A 16821-nucleotide genomic window follows, 5' to 3' on the forward strand; every position below is an offset into this window, starting at 1 on the left:
CAGTCCTTCCCCTTACTCTTCCATTAGGGGTCCAGGGATCATTGCTAATTGCTCGCTTCCATTAATCCAAAACCTAAGAACTCTAGCACAGATTAAGGTTGCTTCAAAAGAAATTTTCCATTTATATTTCTCTCACAATTAAACTATGTCTTCTCCCTTTGAGGGAAGGGTGGTTTGACTTTACAAGAAGAATCTTGAAATTTGCCAGACCTAATTAAAATTTTTAAAAAATATATCGAAATTGAAATGAGGACAGTCCACTCTGTTTTCTCCTATCACTGTTCCACACAGACATGGCACAGATAGACAGACTTTTATTCATTCAATGAAGGAAAACAGATTATTGACATGTATGGTATGCACAAATGAGGACCACATTTTCTTATATCACACACACACATCTGATTTTGGTCACAGTTTCTCAAGTTGACAGCACATAAACACAGATAATTCTGAGGCACTTTCAGATCTGGCACATTTGGAGAGTAACTTTGCTCTGGGGACAGTTATGATGTCTTCCTACAAAATTACCTATTGAATGGCTACCTTTCCTTAAAATATTAGCTTAAACAACACATGTGTGTGTATACTTCTTTATTTTCCTTGCTCAGTATAATTAGTAATTGTAAAAGAGGAGTCTGAATAACTAACAGGTTTTGTGCCAAGAATAAGAGAAGGTTAATAGTTGGAAACTAGTCAATGCAACTCATAATATTAACATAATTAAAGACAAACATTTTGCCCTTCATCCAATAGTTATACAAAACCAATTCATAAGTTTTAATACACATTATAAAAACTTCATAAAATTAGAAATACAAGAAAACTACCTCAATATAGTAAAAGCAACCATACAAATTCATTAGTTAACCTCCAGAACAAGAAGCTATAAATGCATTTGATCTAAAATTAAGAACCAATTTAGAATAGTTGTTTTTACATTTCACCACTGTAATAAAAACACCAGAAGGCAAGAAAAAATAATCAAAAATATCAGAAAAATCAAAACCAGCTCTATTTGAACATCATGTTTTTTCATATAGAAAGTCCTAAGATTACAGAACAAAATATTTAACATTTAAATTTAATGTGATTAATAAGGCCTGCAGATTGGTATTCACAAATAGCAGGAAACCAATCTAGACAATTACATGTCTCTTTCTCTAAAATGTCAACAAAAAACAGGAACTAACTTTAAAATGCAGTAATAGTTGCAATAGCAACAAAAATCAGAAATATGGGAATTTTTGTTAATATATAAGAATTATACATTGAATATTGATTTAAGGCACTAAGAGAAATTAAAAACAAATAAATAAATAAATTGCATCCATGGACTGTAAGACTTAATTAAATAGAAGTTACCAGGGTAGTTAAGCAAGATTTAAAATAGCAATATTGATATAATATTGTTCTTATTAATAGACAAACAGGCATTGAAAGTTTCACAGAAGTCCCACACAAACTAATAGTTCTTTCTCTGTAGAGTTTGTAGGAAGATATATTGGCATTCATCAATCAAACTATAAAATATCTGATGGAGCAAAGAAGCAAAAAATCTAGACGAGAGTCAGTTGGGATTTCTTAATCCTGTTATGTACATGGATGTTCCTGAGATACGCCCACCCCCCAAAGCAGATACTACTGGAAGTCTAACTAAGATCAGAATTGAATTATCTATCAAAACATACCATAGAAAACATCGGCACAACTGTCAAAGATAATGTAAAATGCAAAAGGCTTCTAGCCCAAAATATCGGGGAAATCCAGGACACAATGAGAAGATTAAACCTAAGGATAATAGGTATAGAAGAGAGTGGAGACTCCCAATTTTAAGGTCCAGTAAATATATCCAACAAAATTATAGAAGAAAACTTTCCTAACCTAAAGAAAGAGATGCCCATAAACGTACAAGGAGCCTACAGAAGTCTGAATAGATTAGACCAGAAAAGAAATTCCTCCCATCACATAATAGTCAAAATGCCAAATGCACAAAGCAAAAAAAGAATATTAAAAGCATTAAGGAGAAATGTCAAGTAACATATAAATGCAGACCTCTAAGAATTGCACCAGACTTCTCACCAGAGACTATGAAAGCCAAAAGATCCTGTACAGATGTCATACAGACTCTAAGAGAACACAAATGCCAGCGCGGGCTACTATATCCAGCAAAACTCTCAATTAAGATAGTTGAAGAAACCAAGATATTCCATGACAAAACCAGATTTACACAATATCTTTCTACAAATCCAGCCCTACAAAGGATAATAGAGGGAAAACTCTGACACAAGGAAAGAAATTAAACCTTACAAAAAGCAAGAAAGTAATCTCCTTGCAATGAAACCAAAAGAAGAAAGAAACACAAACATAATTCCACCTATAACAACAAAAATAACAGGAAGCAACAATCACTATTCCTTAATATCTCTTAACATCAATGGACTCAATTCTTCAATAAAAAGACATAAACTAACAGACTGGATATGGAGAGAGGACCCAGCATTTTGTGGTATACAGGAAACATACCTCAGAGACAAAGACAGACAGAGTAAATGGCTGGAAAACAACTTTCCAAGTAAATTGCCCAAAGAAACAAGCTGGAGTGGCCATTCTAATATAGAATAAAATGGACTTTTGACCAAAAGTCATCAAAAAAGATAAGGAAGGACACTTCATATTTATCAAAGGAACAATCCACCAAGATGAACTCTCAATCCTAAATATCTATGCTCCAAATGCAAGGGCAGCTACATTTTAAAAAGAAACCGGGGTTGGGGATTTGGCTCAGTGGTAGAGCGCTTGCCTAGCAAGTGCAAGGCCCTGGGTTCAGTCCCCAGCTCCGAAAAAAAAGAAAAAAAAGAAAAAAGAAAAAGAAACCATACTAAAGCTCAAAGCACACATTGTACTTCACACAATAATATTAGGAGTTTCAACACTCCACTCTCATCAATGGGCAGATCATGGAAACAGAAGTTAAACAGAGACATAGAGAAACTTACAGAAGTTATGAACCAAATGGAGTTAACAGTTATTTATAGAATATTTCATCCTAAAATAAAAAGATGTGCCTTATTCTCAGCACCTTATGGTACCTTCTCGAAAACTGACCATATAGTCAGCCACAGAAGATGCCTCAACAGATCCAGGTAGATGGAAGTGCTCCCGTGCATCCTATCAGATCTGAGGCTGGTCTTCAATAACAAGAAGAGCAACAGAAAGTCCATATCGCCATGGAAGTTGAACAGTGCTCTACTCAATGATAACTTAGGCAAGGAAGAAATTAAAGACTTTTTAGAATTTAATGAAAATGAAAGCACAACATACCCAAACTTATGGGACACAATGAAAGCAGTGCAAAGGGGAAAACTCATAGCTATGAGTGCCTCCAAAAAGAAACAGGAGAGAGCATCCATTAGCAACTTGACAACACACCTAAAAGCCCTAGAACAAAAGGAAGCAAATACACACAAAAGTAGTAGAAGGGACCAGCAAGCTCTTTCCTTTCGCTGCTGTGTTTGCAGCCATGAGTATGCTTAGGCTACAGAAGAGGCTTGCCTCTAGCATCCTTCACTGTGGTAAAAAGAAGGTGTGGTTGCACCCCAATGAAACCAACGAAATCGCCAATGCCAACTCCCGTCAACAGATCAGGAAGCTGATCAAAGATGGCCTGATCATCTGGAAGCCTGTGACTGTCCATTCCCGGGCTCGATGCCAGAAGAACACCTTGGCCCGACGGAACGGCAGGCATATGGGCATAGGGAAGAGGAAGGGTACTGCCAACACTCAGATGCCCGAGAAGGTGACCTGGATGTGAAGGATGCGGATCCTGCACCGGCTTCTCAGGAGATACCGGGAATCTAAGAAGATTGACCGCCATATGTATCACAGCCTGTACATGAAGACAAAGGGAATGTGTTCAAAAACAAGCAGATTCTCATGGGGCACATCCACAAACTGAAGGCAGACAAGGCCCGCAAGAAGCTAGTGGCTGACCAGGCTGAGGCTCGCAGGTCTAAGACCAAGGAAGCACGAGAGCACCAGGAGGAGCGCCTCCAAGCCAAGAAGGAGGAGATCATCAAGACTCTGTCCAAGGAGGAAGAGACCAAGAAATGACGCTTCCCTCGTGTCTGTACATAGTGGCCAGGCTGTGGCCTCACGTGGATCAGACATTAAAATAAAACAAGCCTTCGTCCTTGAAAAGAAAAGTAGTAGAAGGAAGGAAATAATCAAATTCAGGGCTGAAATCAACCAAGTAGAAACAAAAAGGACACAAAGAATCAACAAGAGCAGGAACTGGTTCTTTGAGAAAATCAACAGGATAGATAAACCCTTACCCAGACTAACCAGAGGACACAGAGAGTGTACCCAAATTAACAAAATCAGAAGTGAAAGGGGAGACATAACAACAGAACGGAGGAAATTCAAAAAAAATCATAAGATCCTACTACAAAAGCCTGTATTCAACAAAACTGGAAAACCTGAGGAAATGGACAATTTTTTAGACAAATACCAGGGCCTTGCGTTTGCTAGGCAAGCGCTCTACCACTGAGCTAAATCCCCAACCCCTGTTCTGCTATTTCTGACAGTGGCTAGACTGTCCTATAGGCCTGTGTGTCAGGAGTGCTGTAGACCTGTTTTCCTGTTTTCTTTCAGCCAGTTATATGAACAGAGTGTTCTGCTTTCGGGCGTGTAGTTTTTCCTCTCTACAGGTCTTCAGCTGCTCTTGTGGGCCAGTGTCCTGAGATCACCAGGCAGGTCACTTGGAGCAGAAACGTTGGTCTTACCTGTGGTCCCGAGGCTCAAGTTTGCTCATGGGGTGTTGCTTATGAGCTCTCCGTGAGGGCAACAATGAGGAGGACCTGCACCACCCTTTCTGGGAGCCCCCGTGCACCAGGGTCCCATATGGCGTTTGGTGTTTTCCTCTGGAGTCAGAAATGTGGGTAGAGTGTAGTCTCTTCTGGCTTCCCAGGCTTGCCTGCCTCTCTGAAGGTTTAGCTCTCCCTCCCACGGGATTAGAGTGCAGAGAACTGTTAATCCAGTCCCTTCAGGTTCCTGAGGTTTCTCAGGCACAGGGGACCTGCAGCTCCAATGCCCCTACCTACCATTTCCCAGTGCCGTATACAGTTTCCTCTTGGGCCAGGGATGTGGGCAGGGGTGGACAGTGTTGGTGGTCTCTTCCTCTCTGCAGTCTCAGGAGTGCCCACCTGTCCAGGCGGTGAGCTCTCTCTCCCACAGGGTTTGGGAGCAGTGAGCTCCTCTAATTTTCAATACATAGTATAAATGTAATATGAAGCACACTACTTATTAGTAAATTGAAGTTAAAATATGTTTGCTATCCACAATAATTATATTCAATGTTGTCTTCTTTATATATATATAATCACAGATTCAATCACTATAGTAGCCTATGATGCGATTATTATTATACCATTATCGAAGGTGAGAGTAACTATATCCAGAGAGTACTCAACAAATAACGAGTTGGAAGATAGGGCTGTGACTCATTTAATACAATGCTTATTTATACGATGCTCAAAACCATGGGGAATCTCATTCCCAACACCATAAAGAAAGACAGAGGCAGACAGACAGACAGACAGTCACACACACATACACACACACGTACACACAGAGAGAAGGGGGAAGAAGAAGGAGAAGAAGAAGAAGAAGAAGAAGAAGAAGAAGAAGAAGAAGAAGAAGAAGAAGAAGAAGAAGAAGAAGAAGAAGAAGAAGAAGGAGAAGAAGAAGAAGAAGAAGAAGAAGAAGAAGAAGAAGAAGAAGAAGAAGAAAAAGAAGAAGAAGAAGAAGAAGAAGAAGAAGAAGAAGAAGAAGAAGAAGAAATGAATTCATGCAATATTTATGCACAATTTAACAAAAGATCCAAGCCTTTCCCTTGCATTGTACTGACATTTCTCTGAGACAGCAGTGAATTGACAGAAGCTTACATCCTAAAGAAGCCTAATATATGTTTTCTTATTAATTTATTTTGGATCTGAGATAACAATAAAAGCTTAGTGTTCCTGTGTGTGATCTAAGGAGGTCATCCGTTCCTGATGGATTTTCTTCAGTTCTAACATTGCCTTAGAGGGACTCTTAGAAATTGCCAGAAGTGTTTCTTCCCACTATCTGAAGCTGTTATTCTCACCTGATTTGAAAGATGCCAGGCAGTTCACTTCTGGCTGCACTCTCAGGTCCCTTGACTCAGCTAAATCTCCTGCTCTGAAAATAAATTTGCCACAAATACCTTGTTCAGGATTGAGAGACACATTTCATTTTGTCTCCCTTAAGCTACTTGTAATTGCAACAATTCTCCTTTTAACTAAGGTATTTCCCATTAATTAAGTACAAAATTAAAGATTGTCTCTCCTCAACTAATTTTTGTAACTCTAGATCAGTAGTTATTCAGTAAAAACCAGCTAAAACTACACTTGTCTTAACTCTCTGGAGTCTTTTCCTTCTCCGGCTTTAAATAAAAAAGAAATTGTCTTTTGTACAGCAGTGTAAATGGGAAACAGTCTCTCTGTAAAGTTTACTGGGGTCCTCAAATCCATAAATAGGAAGAGTACGAATAGTGTAGACTCAAAATCAACACTTGATATAATCTTCATAAAACCTTAGGCTGAATATGTATCAACTTTAAGTATTATTGTCTTTATGTCACTAAACACTTCCCTCATGGGATATGGTAGATTGTAGGAAGTGTCTGGTGGGATCTGTAGGTTGGGGGGAAGGTATTTGTGTGTGTAGTTCTGGCATGAGATGTATATAACTCATACATTTGTTTCTCTCCTTATTTATCTTTATATCCATGTAGTATCAATATAAATTTTTGTATCAAGCCCAAAATATTTTCTATATTGTTTAGTTTATTTTCCTGTGGATGTGATAAAATCAACTTAAACAGAAAGTAGTTTGCTCACCTCAGAATGCAATTCAGAATGCCCTGCTTAAGTAATGGTGACACCCAGAGTGGGCAGATATTTACACCCCAAGATAACCACCACAGACATGTCCATATGCCAAACTAGTCCTCCCAAAATTCTTTTCCCAGATAATACCACATTGTGTCAAGTTGATAATTAACACTAATCATCAGATGCATTAAATACTTTTCTGAAAACATATAATTTTAAGTTTTAAATTGGTTTTAAGTATAAACCATTTGTGGGACCATAGATATTAAATTCGAAGATCATGAAACTAGAGAGAAAACTACTATCCTAGAAGCTAGATGTAGGAACCAAAATGGATTTGATGCTTTCATTATGTCCTGCATCTAAGTAGAATTTTGCATACATAATTAAAGTTTTACAGCATAACTCTGAAATTGCAGCATCCTAGGCATAGATTTCAGGATTGAGCATTAATGAAAATTAACAATCTACCAGCTTTAACACACACACACACACACACACACACATACACACACACACATACACACACACACATACACACACATACACACACATACAAACACACACACATAAACACACACACATAGACACACACACATACATACACGCACACATACACACACACACATACCCACACATACACAGGAGCTGATTACTGAGCTAGAAGATGTATCTGATTTCATATTCAAGATATGGGGGATCTATCTGATCTGAATCACTTATAAAAAACAAGAACAAAGATTATATTATTTTACCTTTAATTAATTGGTACATATTTTGTGTATCAGAAAAAAATACCAGTTGACAATATCAGAATAATTGTTGAGAAGAGCCTCCGGGGGCTTAGGAAGATTCAATGTTGTGGTGAAGTCCAGGGAGTGCAATTGACACCATATACTGTATTGAAGAGAAATTGAAGGTTTTTCTCCTAATGTCTTCTAACGAGAAGTACAAAAAACAATGAGTATAATTACCTTACAGGCAGACTTGATTTCAATATAAAGAAAAATCTCAATAATTATATCTATTGTTAAACTGAATAGACCATCATAAAATAACTTCAGGTCACTGGTAGTTTTAAAAATAAAAGCATTTAAAGTTTTCTTTCATCGGGAAGAGAACATCTGTGAACGTTCCAACTAGAACAATATCATTTTACAAAAGCTTTTTCTTGAACCCCACCAGTTAGCCTTGAGTGGAAGAAGGGAGACTAGGCTTGAGTGATTGTTCATGGGATTTCATCATTCTTGCATATATTGCTTACATTGCTTACATTTTTCTTTCTTTTTTTTTTTATTAACTTGAGTATTTCTTATATACATTTCGAGTGTTATTCCCTTTCCCGGTTTCCAGGCAAACATCCCCCTCCCCCCTCCCCTTCCTTATGGGTGTTCCCCTCCCAACCCTCCCCCCATTGCCGCCCTCCCCCCATAGACTAGTTCACTGGGGGTTCAGTCTTAGCAGGACCCAGGGCTTCCCCTTCCACTGGTGCTCTTACTAGGATATTCATTGCTACCATTTTTCTAACTTTTCTTTTTCATTTTATTGAAAATAGATTTTTTTCATACCATATACGTTAACTATGTTTTCCCATTCCCTGATTCCTCCTGGCTCCTCCTTCCAATCCCCCCATACACTTCTTTCTGGGTCCATCTTCTTTCTGCCTTTTGATAGGAAATAAACAGATGTCTAAGGGATAATAATAAAATAAAATAATACAGAGCAAAAACAAACCAAGGAGAATAGGACGAAACAAGCAAATAGGGAAAAGGGCCAAAAGAAAAACAAGAAAAACTTATTTATGCACAAACAAACATGTCCACAAGAATCCCATACAAACACAAAACCAGAAAGCATATATAGACACATATTACCTGCAAGATTAAATAATAATGCTTTGACAATTAGGAGATGAAGAGCCTCCAAAGATGTTATTCAGGTTGTTTTCTGTTGGCCATCTACTACAGGGGATGGGGCATATCCTTAAAAGAAGTTTGTTGGAGAGATGGCTCAGTGGTTAAGAGCACCGATTGCTCTTCCAGAGGTCCTGAGTTCAATTCCCAGCAACCACATGGTGGCTCACAACCATCTGTAAAGAGATCCGATGCCCTCTTCTGGTGTGTCTGAAGACAGCTACAGTGTACTTATATATAATAAATGAATAAATCTTTAAAAAAAAAGTTTGTTTCCCCAGTGAAAGTCCCTTTAGGAACAATAATTTTTGTCTTACAAGTGGTTATCAATTGGAAATAGCTTCTGGATTAGGGATGATATATGTATTCACCTCTCCTTTCAGCTCAAAGACCTCATTTGGTTCAGACTACTTGCAGTTTCTATGAGTTTATAAATGAGTCAACGCCACTTGTTTCTGTGGTGCCCTCCTTCCACTTTGGTTCTTACACTTTTTCCACGTACCCTTGCACAAGGTTCCCTGATCCCTGCAGAGAAAGATTTGATGGATACTTCTCATTTAGGGATGCGTGTTCCGAGGGCTCTGAATATTATCTGACTGGATCGCTTTCTTTGTTTCTCTCCACTTCTGGAGGAAACTTCCCTGATAAAGGCTGAGCAAGGCACTTATCTACGAGAACAGCAGGTCACCAACCATGTGGATGCTTCCGTCCTACTCAGAAGGGGCAACAAAATAATCATGGGAGGATTCTCAGTCAAAAGGAAATACAGGGACAAAGAGTGAATCAGAGACTGAAGAAAAGGCCAGAGACCGCCTCACCTGGGCATCCATCCCATATGCAGATACCAAACCCAGACACTATTGCTGATGCCAAATGCTTGGGCCTGTGCTTTTGCTTGCTGACAGGAGCCTAGTATAGCTGTCCCATGAGAGGCTGTGCCAGAGCCTGAGCAATACAGATGTGGATACTCGCAATCATCCATTGGACTGAGCATGGGGACCCCAGTGGAGGAGTTGAGGGAGGGACTGAAACCTCATGGGAAAAACAACATCAACAGGCCAAACCCCGCCAAAGCTGCCAGGGACCGGACCACCAAACAAGGAATGCACTATGTGGCAGAGGATTGCTTTGTCTGGCATCAATGTGAGGGGAAGACCCTTGTTCCTATTGGAGTTTCGATAAGCCAGCCTAGGGGAATGCTAGGGCGCTGGGGCAGGAGTGGGTGTGTGGGTGGGGGAACAACCTCATAGAAGCAGGGGTCTGGGATGGAATAGAGATTTTCTGGAGGGGAAACTCGGAAGGGGGATAACATTTGAAATATAAATAAGCCAATAAAAATGGAAAAAAGAATCATTGTCTTGTTATATTCATTTTCCCCTAGGTCCCTGACTCTCTATTCTCCGGTTCTTGGTCACACAAGCAGCATCTGGTATGGGTTCTATCTTACTGAGTAAATCTTATGTCAAATCAGATATCAACTGTTTTCTCCCACAAGCTTTATGCCAGCATTGCCCTAGCGAATCTTGCAGAAAGGTCACCATTATAGATGAAAATGTTTGTAAATTGGTTGATTTTTACCTTTCTCCTTCATTCACATATAGAGTGCCTTCCACGCCAAAAACACTATTGCATAGGGCTGAAAGTACCAGGTAGGTAGACACTGTAATTCTTCATGTTCAGTGAATTGTGTAGACGTCATCAGCAACAGAGCATTACCATCTATTTTTGAAAAGTAACATATAGCATTGGCAAATGTCTCAGTTGGTTTGGGACTCTTTCTCCTAGGACACCTTTGGCCAATGACTCAATTAGATGTAACCTATTCCCAGTTCTGAAAACTATATTTGGTGTTGAAAGATCTCCAAAATAATTGGAGCATCTCTGCCATTTTCTGGCAATTTCAATAATATCACTTTCATATTTACATTTATTTTAGGGAGCTTCTACTGTATTAGATTTATGAAAGATCCCTCAAATAATCCCGAGTTTTAGTTTCTTTTTGTTTTCTCATGCTTCCTCCCCCTCCTGTTTGGTCCTCCTGTCCCAGTTCCCCTAATCTTCATCTGTAACTATTCTATTTCCCCCCCCCCTAGAGAGACCCATCCCTCCCACCTCACCCATTACTCTATCTATACCCAATTTCTTTGGTTCTATGGATTACAGCTTGCCTATCATTGACTTCATAGCTAACATCTACATATAAGTGAATACATACCATATTTGTCTTTCTGGGTCTGGGCCGCCTCCCTCCATCTACTTACTTTTGTTGCCTTATGAAGCTTAAAATTGCCCTTACAAGATCTGTCAAGAATTGTGTTGGAATTTTGATAAGTGTGTTAAAATCTTTGCTGTTGTTGTTTTTAGTCTGTCACCTAGAAAAGAATGCTAAGAATGGCTAGCTAGCATGTTTAAGTATATGTGTGTATAACATTTTAATCTATCAACCCAGATATACACTGGTGGTATCATAAGATTATATCACTACTGATGTTCTAGCCATCTCAATTTTGGAAGCATTTTCTATGATAGGTAGAGAATGGCTACATTGCTCAGGAATGCATTTCTAAGAATGATACACAATTTAGTTCACTTTATGTTAGCCACCATCCTAACAACCTTCTTTGATTATCCAGCTTATTCTTCACGACATCTGTAGCATTTCAACATACCCACACTCTCAGCATACCCATACTCTTCACCCTACTCAGAATTATTTCTCTGTTCACTTTACAGATGACAAAGAAGAAAGGAATCAACATTATTTCTCATGGATTACTTTGGGACATATAGTAAAACCAAGGATCTCTTTGACAGGTTATGAGGTATCACTCACCTTGTCCCACAATTCACATAAGAAATAACTGGAAATGTTTCACCTTACCAAACATGCTCACATTCCAGAGTCCGTGCTCCCAGTGGTTTTTGTTTTAACCCTCTTTAGGTTTAAATATAGAGACACTGAGGGAATCACCAAGAATAGTTTCTGCACTGAAAATTTTAAAACAATCATTTGGCTCTCCATTTGTTGATTTCCCATTTATTGATTTCTGTTACAGATATTAATAGCTATTTACACGTTTTGAGAGGTGACAATAATGATGCCATAACAGTGACTATTATTCACTGAATATAATTGCCTTGGGTTTCTCTGTGATTCAGTGTGGTCTCCACATCAAAATCTTAAATTATTTTAAGGAAAACTAATGATTTCTTTCCAATAACACTCCACAATGAAATCAGTTTTATATACAAACAGTTACTGAGCTAAGATAGGATCATGCCTACATAAATTCATTATAAGTTGAAAGTGTCATGTGGTGAAAAGGATTTAATATACCGTGTGTAGCACATATCAGAGAGTAAATTACACAGTATGTTTCTGTCCTCTAGTCATAAGTGATTTAATGTTTCTGGTAGAAAATTGGAAGGATTCTGAAGAACAGAGAATCAGGAAGAATAAGCATAGAGATTAGTAAAGAATAAAATAAGAATAAAAACGTCACTGTATACTTTAGTGAGAGAAAGCGGGTGTAGGCATTCACCAGAACACTACCTCTTGTCTCTGCACTTTTAATTCCTCTTATTGTAATTCTTACTCCTGCCTTCCCATCTTAATGATCTAGTAAGATCTCCCCTCTCCCAATTCTATTGAAGTACCTTTGATGAAGGACGCTGACGTATCTATAATAACCACAATTTTCACAGCTCTAGTAGAAACAAGGCACAGAGAAATACACCAAACAGGTAATATTTATTTTTACTCAGTTTTATCATTGACACTTTGCCCTCAAGATCGGTCCAGAACTCCTAAGAGGGAGCACCAGCATGGAGCCTTTTAGAATGATTGACTCAGTAAAAATTTTCAAAGGGATAAAATATATTCATAATCAAAATGAGTAGAATAAAACAGTCAAACAAAAAAGATCTGATAATAAACTGGATACAGTTCAAGGTAAGGATTACTGGCAATGAGCCTGGCGTGCGAGACAAGAGTCAGGTCATAGAAGATCTTAAACAGGATGTTGTATGTACCAGCAACCTAATCCGATTTTGAATTGTAACATCTGCCGAGCTAATGCTATGTGACTCACATGCAAAGCATCGTCCTCATTATCAAGACCCATTGGCTACAGTTGTTTAGTCAGCACCTCGCACTCCTTCTTCTGATCATCGTATCAACTCTGGTAGTGTCATATACTGCGCTGTTCTTGTAACCATTTTAAGACCATGCCACAAAGGTGACATCTCAGGCTATTCTTCCTGGCATGATGTCTTTCTACCATTCCATTTGAACCGAGGGCATAAAACACACTGAGTTTGCCAATCTGTTCTACATTCTCTCACTTGAAATCCATCCAAAGAATTGCCTAGGGAAAAAAAGTTTTTCTTAAGGCACGCAGGAAGCTTGGGCCTTATAAAATAAATAGAACCTGTGGGGAAATTAATGTGTTTCAGCTGCATTAAAAATCTGTACTTTTGTTTTCGTGAATCTTTTCAAACTCAGCCTCCCTCTACCGTATAATTAATATTCCAGAGTCTTGATCGCAGAGTGTGCACCCATCACAGGAAAACTGCGCTGTTCTTTCTTTTGATATTTTTTTGTTCACATGCCAAGCACTGCTGTGCAGTCTTCTCAGGGGAATTCTATTTCAACTCCAGAAAGTTGTTAACATAAGGCTGAGCCTGTTCTGTGACCTTATTATGACAGCTTCTTCAAACTACCAAAGATAAAAGACAGGGGAAGTTCAGAAACTATGTCCGCTGTGCACACTCATGGTCTTGCGATGCACTAACTTTGGAAATGGACCAAGGGTCCTAGAAGGAAGACAAAGCAGTCAATCATGCCTCAGTCCGCTCTGCTAGGCTAATCATCAGGGTCTTTTCAGAACCTAAAATTAATCTGTTAAAACAAAGATATAACAAATATTCAGACAGGAAAGGTCCTCAAAACTGCATAACCCTTGTGTTCAACATATTATGTTCACCTGCAGTTTCGGGATGGAATTCTCTCTACTCAGGGTGATGAAATAAATCATGGTGTCACTTCACCATACAGAGAGGCTGCAAACTTTGAATGATGGATATAAAATGACTGTATGATACAGTATCCATATAAAAAGAACACAAAATTATATGAACATATGTAAAAAAGCTCTATAATATCCAAGTGCTGTTTAAAGTGGCGAAAAATTATAAGTGCCCAAAATAATCAACAACGAATGCATGATTATCTTTATATTCATAAAATGAAATACTATATATGTGCTTAAAAAGAAATTAATAAAGTCAATAATATGAATACAATACATGTATAATGCATTTAAAAATAAAAAAAATCAAAACTACAATATAGCTTACATTTTCATATAAGTGCTGGGTTTTTGGACACTTTGTCTCCTTATGCTATTCTCTCCCCGTGCTCCATTTTCCAGTTCCCATTTATAATCCATCCTTAATTTAGCTTTCATGTCAAATTTATGCATAAATGATATTATGTGTCTATGCAAACTCTAGGATCCCCAAATAAGAGGAAACATAATGTGTGTCTTTCTGAACTAAATTTATTTTGCTTAATATGATGATCTTCTCATTACATTGTGTAGGCATTCCTGTGGAAAGCTGCTTTAGAGATCTCCAAGGACATACAGAGAAGTTTTATATGTATGTCATACTACAGCTTTATTTTTAATATTTTAGGGAGCCTCCGTACTGATTTCAATGCAGGAGAGACTTTTTTATGTTCTCACCAACCACATGTAAGTATCTACCTTCCCTGTATGGTTTCCTAAAGGTATTATTATATATTTCCTTAAGATAGCCATTCAGAAAGGGTGTGATAGTATCTTAACACTGTTTAAATGTAAAACAACTTGACAGATAATTGAGCATGTTCATGTGTTTATTGGCCCTTAGTTTTGTTTTGTTTTTTATAGAATGAGAAATATGGACCTACTTTTATTTTTCCTTTCTATTTTTTGTTAGTCTGGATAAGTATTTTTCAACCCTATACTTTTCAGAGTCCTCACTTTATTTCATTGATTCTTCTTTCCATGTCATTGATTTCTGCCTTGACCTATATTGTTTCTCTCCATCTACTTATTTATATTTTAACTTTTTCTTGTTTTTACAACATCCTGAGATGTTTCATTAAGTAGTTTATTTGAACTCCCTAGTTTTTAACACTCCTGTTTATAGCTATAAAGTTTTGTTCTGAAAGTGTTTCATTGCATTCTATTGGTTCTGATATATTGTGTTCATATTTTTATTTGAGTCTAGAAATGTTTTCACTTCTTTCCTCATTGATTTTTAATGGGTAGGTGGAGGGTGTGTGCATGTCACATCACACATGTGTAAGTCAGAGATACCTGACACATTCATTATTTAAAGTGTTGGTTTATTTAATATCATCAACTTCTTTCCATTATAGTACATCTCCTTTCTATTTACCACTGTGCTATCAGGACCAACACTATTATCTCAAAAAATATTTATTAAGAAAGAGGGATACATATCTAGAAGTGAAGGAATCTTGACATAATTTAATCCCCGTTCTTGACCAGGCTTTGGGAGACATATCTATAAAGATGTGCTCAAAGTGTTGACATAGTCTAACTTATATTGAACCATTCAATGGTCCAGCACCAGCAGCTCCTTCAGGATACGTTTTATCTCCCCACAAGCTCTCTTGATGGGACCATGCTGTATCATATGAACCTACTGACCAGCAAGAGTTGACTACACTAGTGCCAAACAGGATACCCAGACACTAGTTGTGCATAGCTAGCCATATATTCTTAGGAGCATTTGAATTTAAGAAAAACTTACCAGATAATGATAACCTAATGTGGTTTTACAGAGATTATAAAAGTGAATCCTGGCTTTCTGATTCCAAATTCTACTATATTTAAATATGACAGACTTATCTTGGGTTATGTCTTAGTTAGGGTTTTGTTGCTGTGAAGAGACACCATAACTAAGGCAATTATTATTAATAAAATTTTAATTAGGGCTGGCTTTCAGTTTCAGAGGTTTAGTCCATTATCATCATGGTGGAAAGCATGGCAGAGTCCAGGCAAAAAGGGTGCTAGAGGAGGAGCTGAGAATTCCACATCTGGATCCACATACAGTAAGGAGAAAACTGTGACTGGATTTAGCCTGAGCAAAGGAGACCTCATAGCCTGCTCCCATAATGACACATTTTCTCCACAAAGGTCACACCTATTCCAACAAGACAACACCTCCTAATAGTGCCATTCATTATGGGTCGAGCATTCAAACACATGAGTCTATGGGGGCCATGGCTATTCAAGCCAGCACAGGCTATAACGATTCTCCACATCTCATGATGATGTCTCCTATTCTGCTAGTGTGAAAGTCTGATTGTTATTTACAACTAACGCACACACACACACACACACACACACACACACACATTGAAGTTAAAATCTTCCTATTTGATGTCAAAAATGATTACAAACTTACTAAAAAAATTTAAAAAACTCCCAAGAAGTAGGCAGTGAACAGTACGCAAGTAGACATTCAAATCAACTCAAATATTAACTGACATGGTAGAAATCACTAGAAAACCTACTGGTCATTCAAATCCTTAGACATGACCTAAACCTCTCTGGTCTTTCCACATTATTCAGCAAGGTTCTAAGAACATAGTGGTATTTCAATAAATATTGATTATTATTATTGAACTCCAATACTCTGGACCTCTTCCATTTTTCCTTTTATCTCTGCTTGCATATTTCTCTACAGGAGATGGGATTTGTTTTTTGATATTTTTTACAATACAAAGTTTTAGCACAAATCCCTCTAGTACCACATAACAGTTATTATCTAAGTCATTTTCATCCTACTAGATTGTGTTGCCTGCCCAGCAGAGCGATACCACCAAGAAATGAGGTTCGTATCAGGTTTAAATTATAGGGAAAAGAGTTAACTTTTAAGAGAATCAACAAAATTCCTTAAGCATAGAGAGTGAAAGG

General features: G+C 37.9%; 1 pseudogene; it reads left to right on the forward strand.

Annotated features, from left to right (window-relative positions):
* Window positions 1-3495: 3495 nt before the first annotated feature.
* On the forward strand, window positions 3496-4205 carry LOC108350284 (60S ribosomal protein L19 pseudogene; annotated as a pseudogene).
* Window positions 4206-16821: the final 12616 nt, after the last annotated feature.

The sequence above is a fragment of the Rattus norvegicus genome, chromosome 2 (assembly GCF_021556685.1).
Source record: "Rattus norvegicus strain SHRSP/BbbUtx chromosome 2, alternate assembly SHRSP_T2T, whole genome shotgun sequence".
Lineage (NCBI taxonomy): Eukaryota > Metazoa > Chordata > Mammalia > Rodentia > Muridae > Rattus > Rattus norvegicus.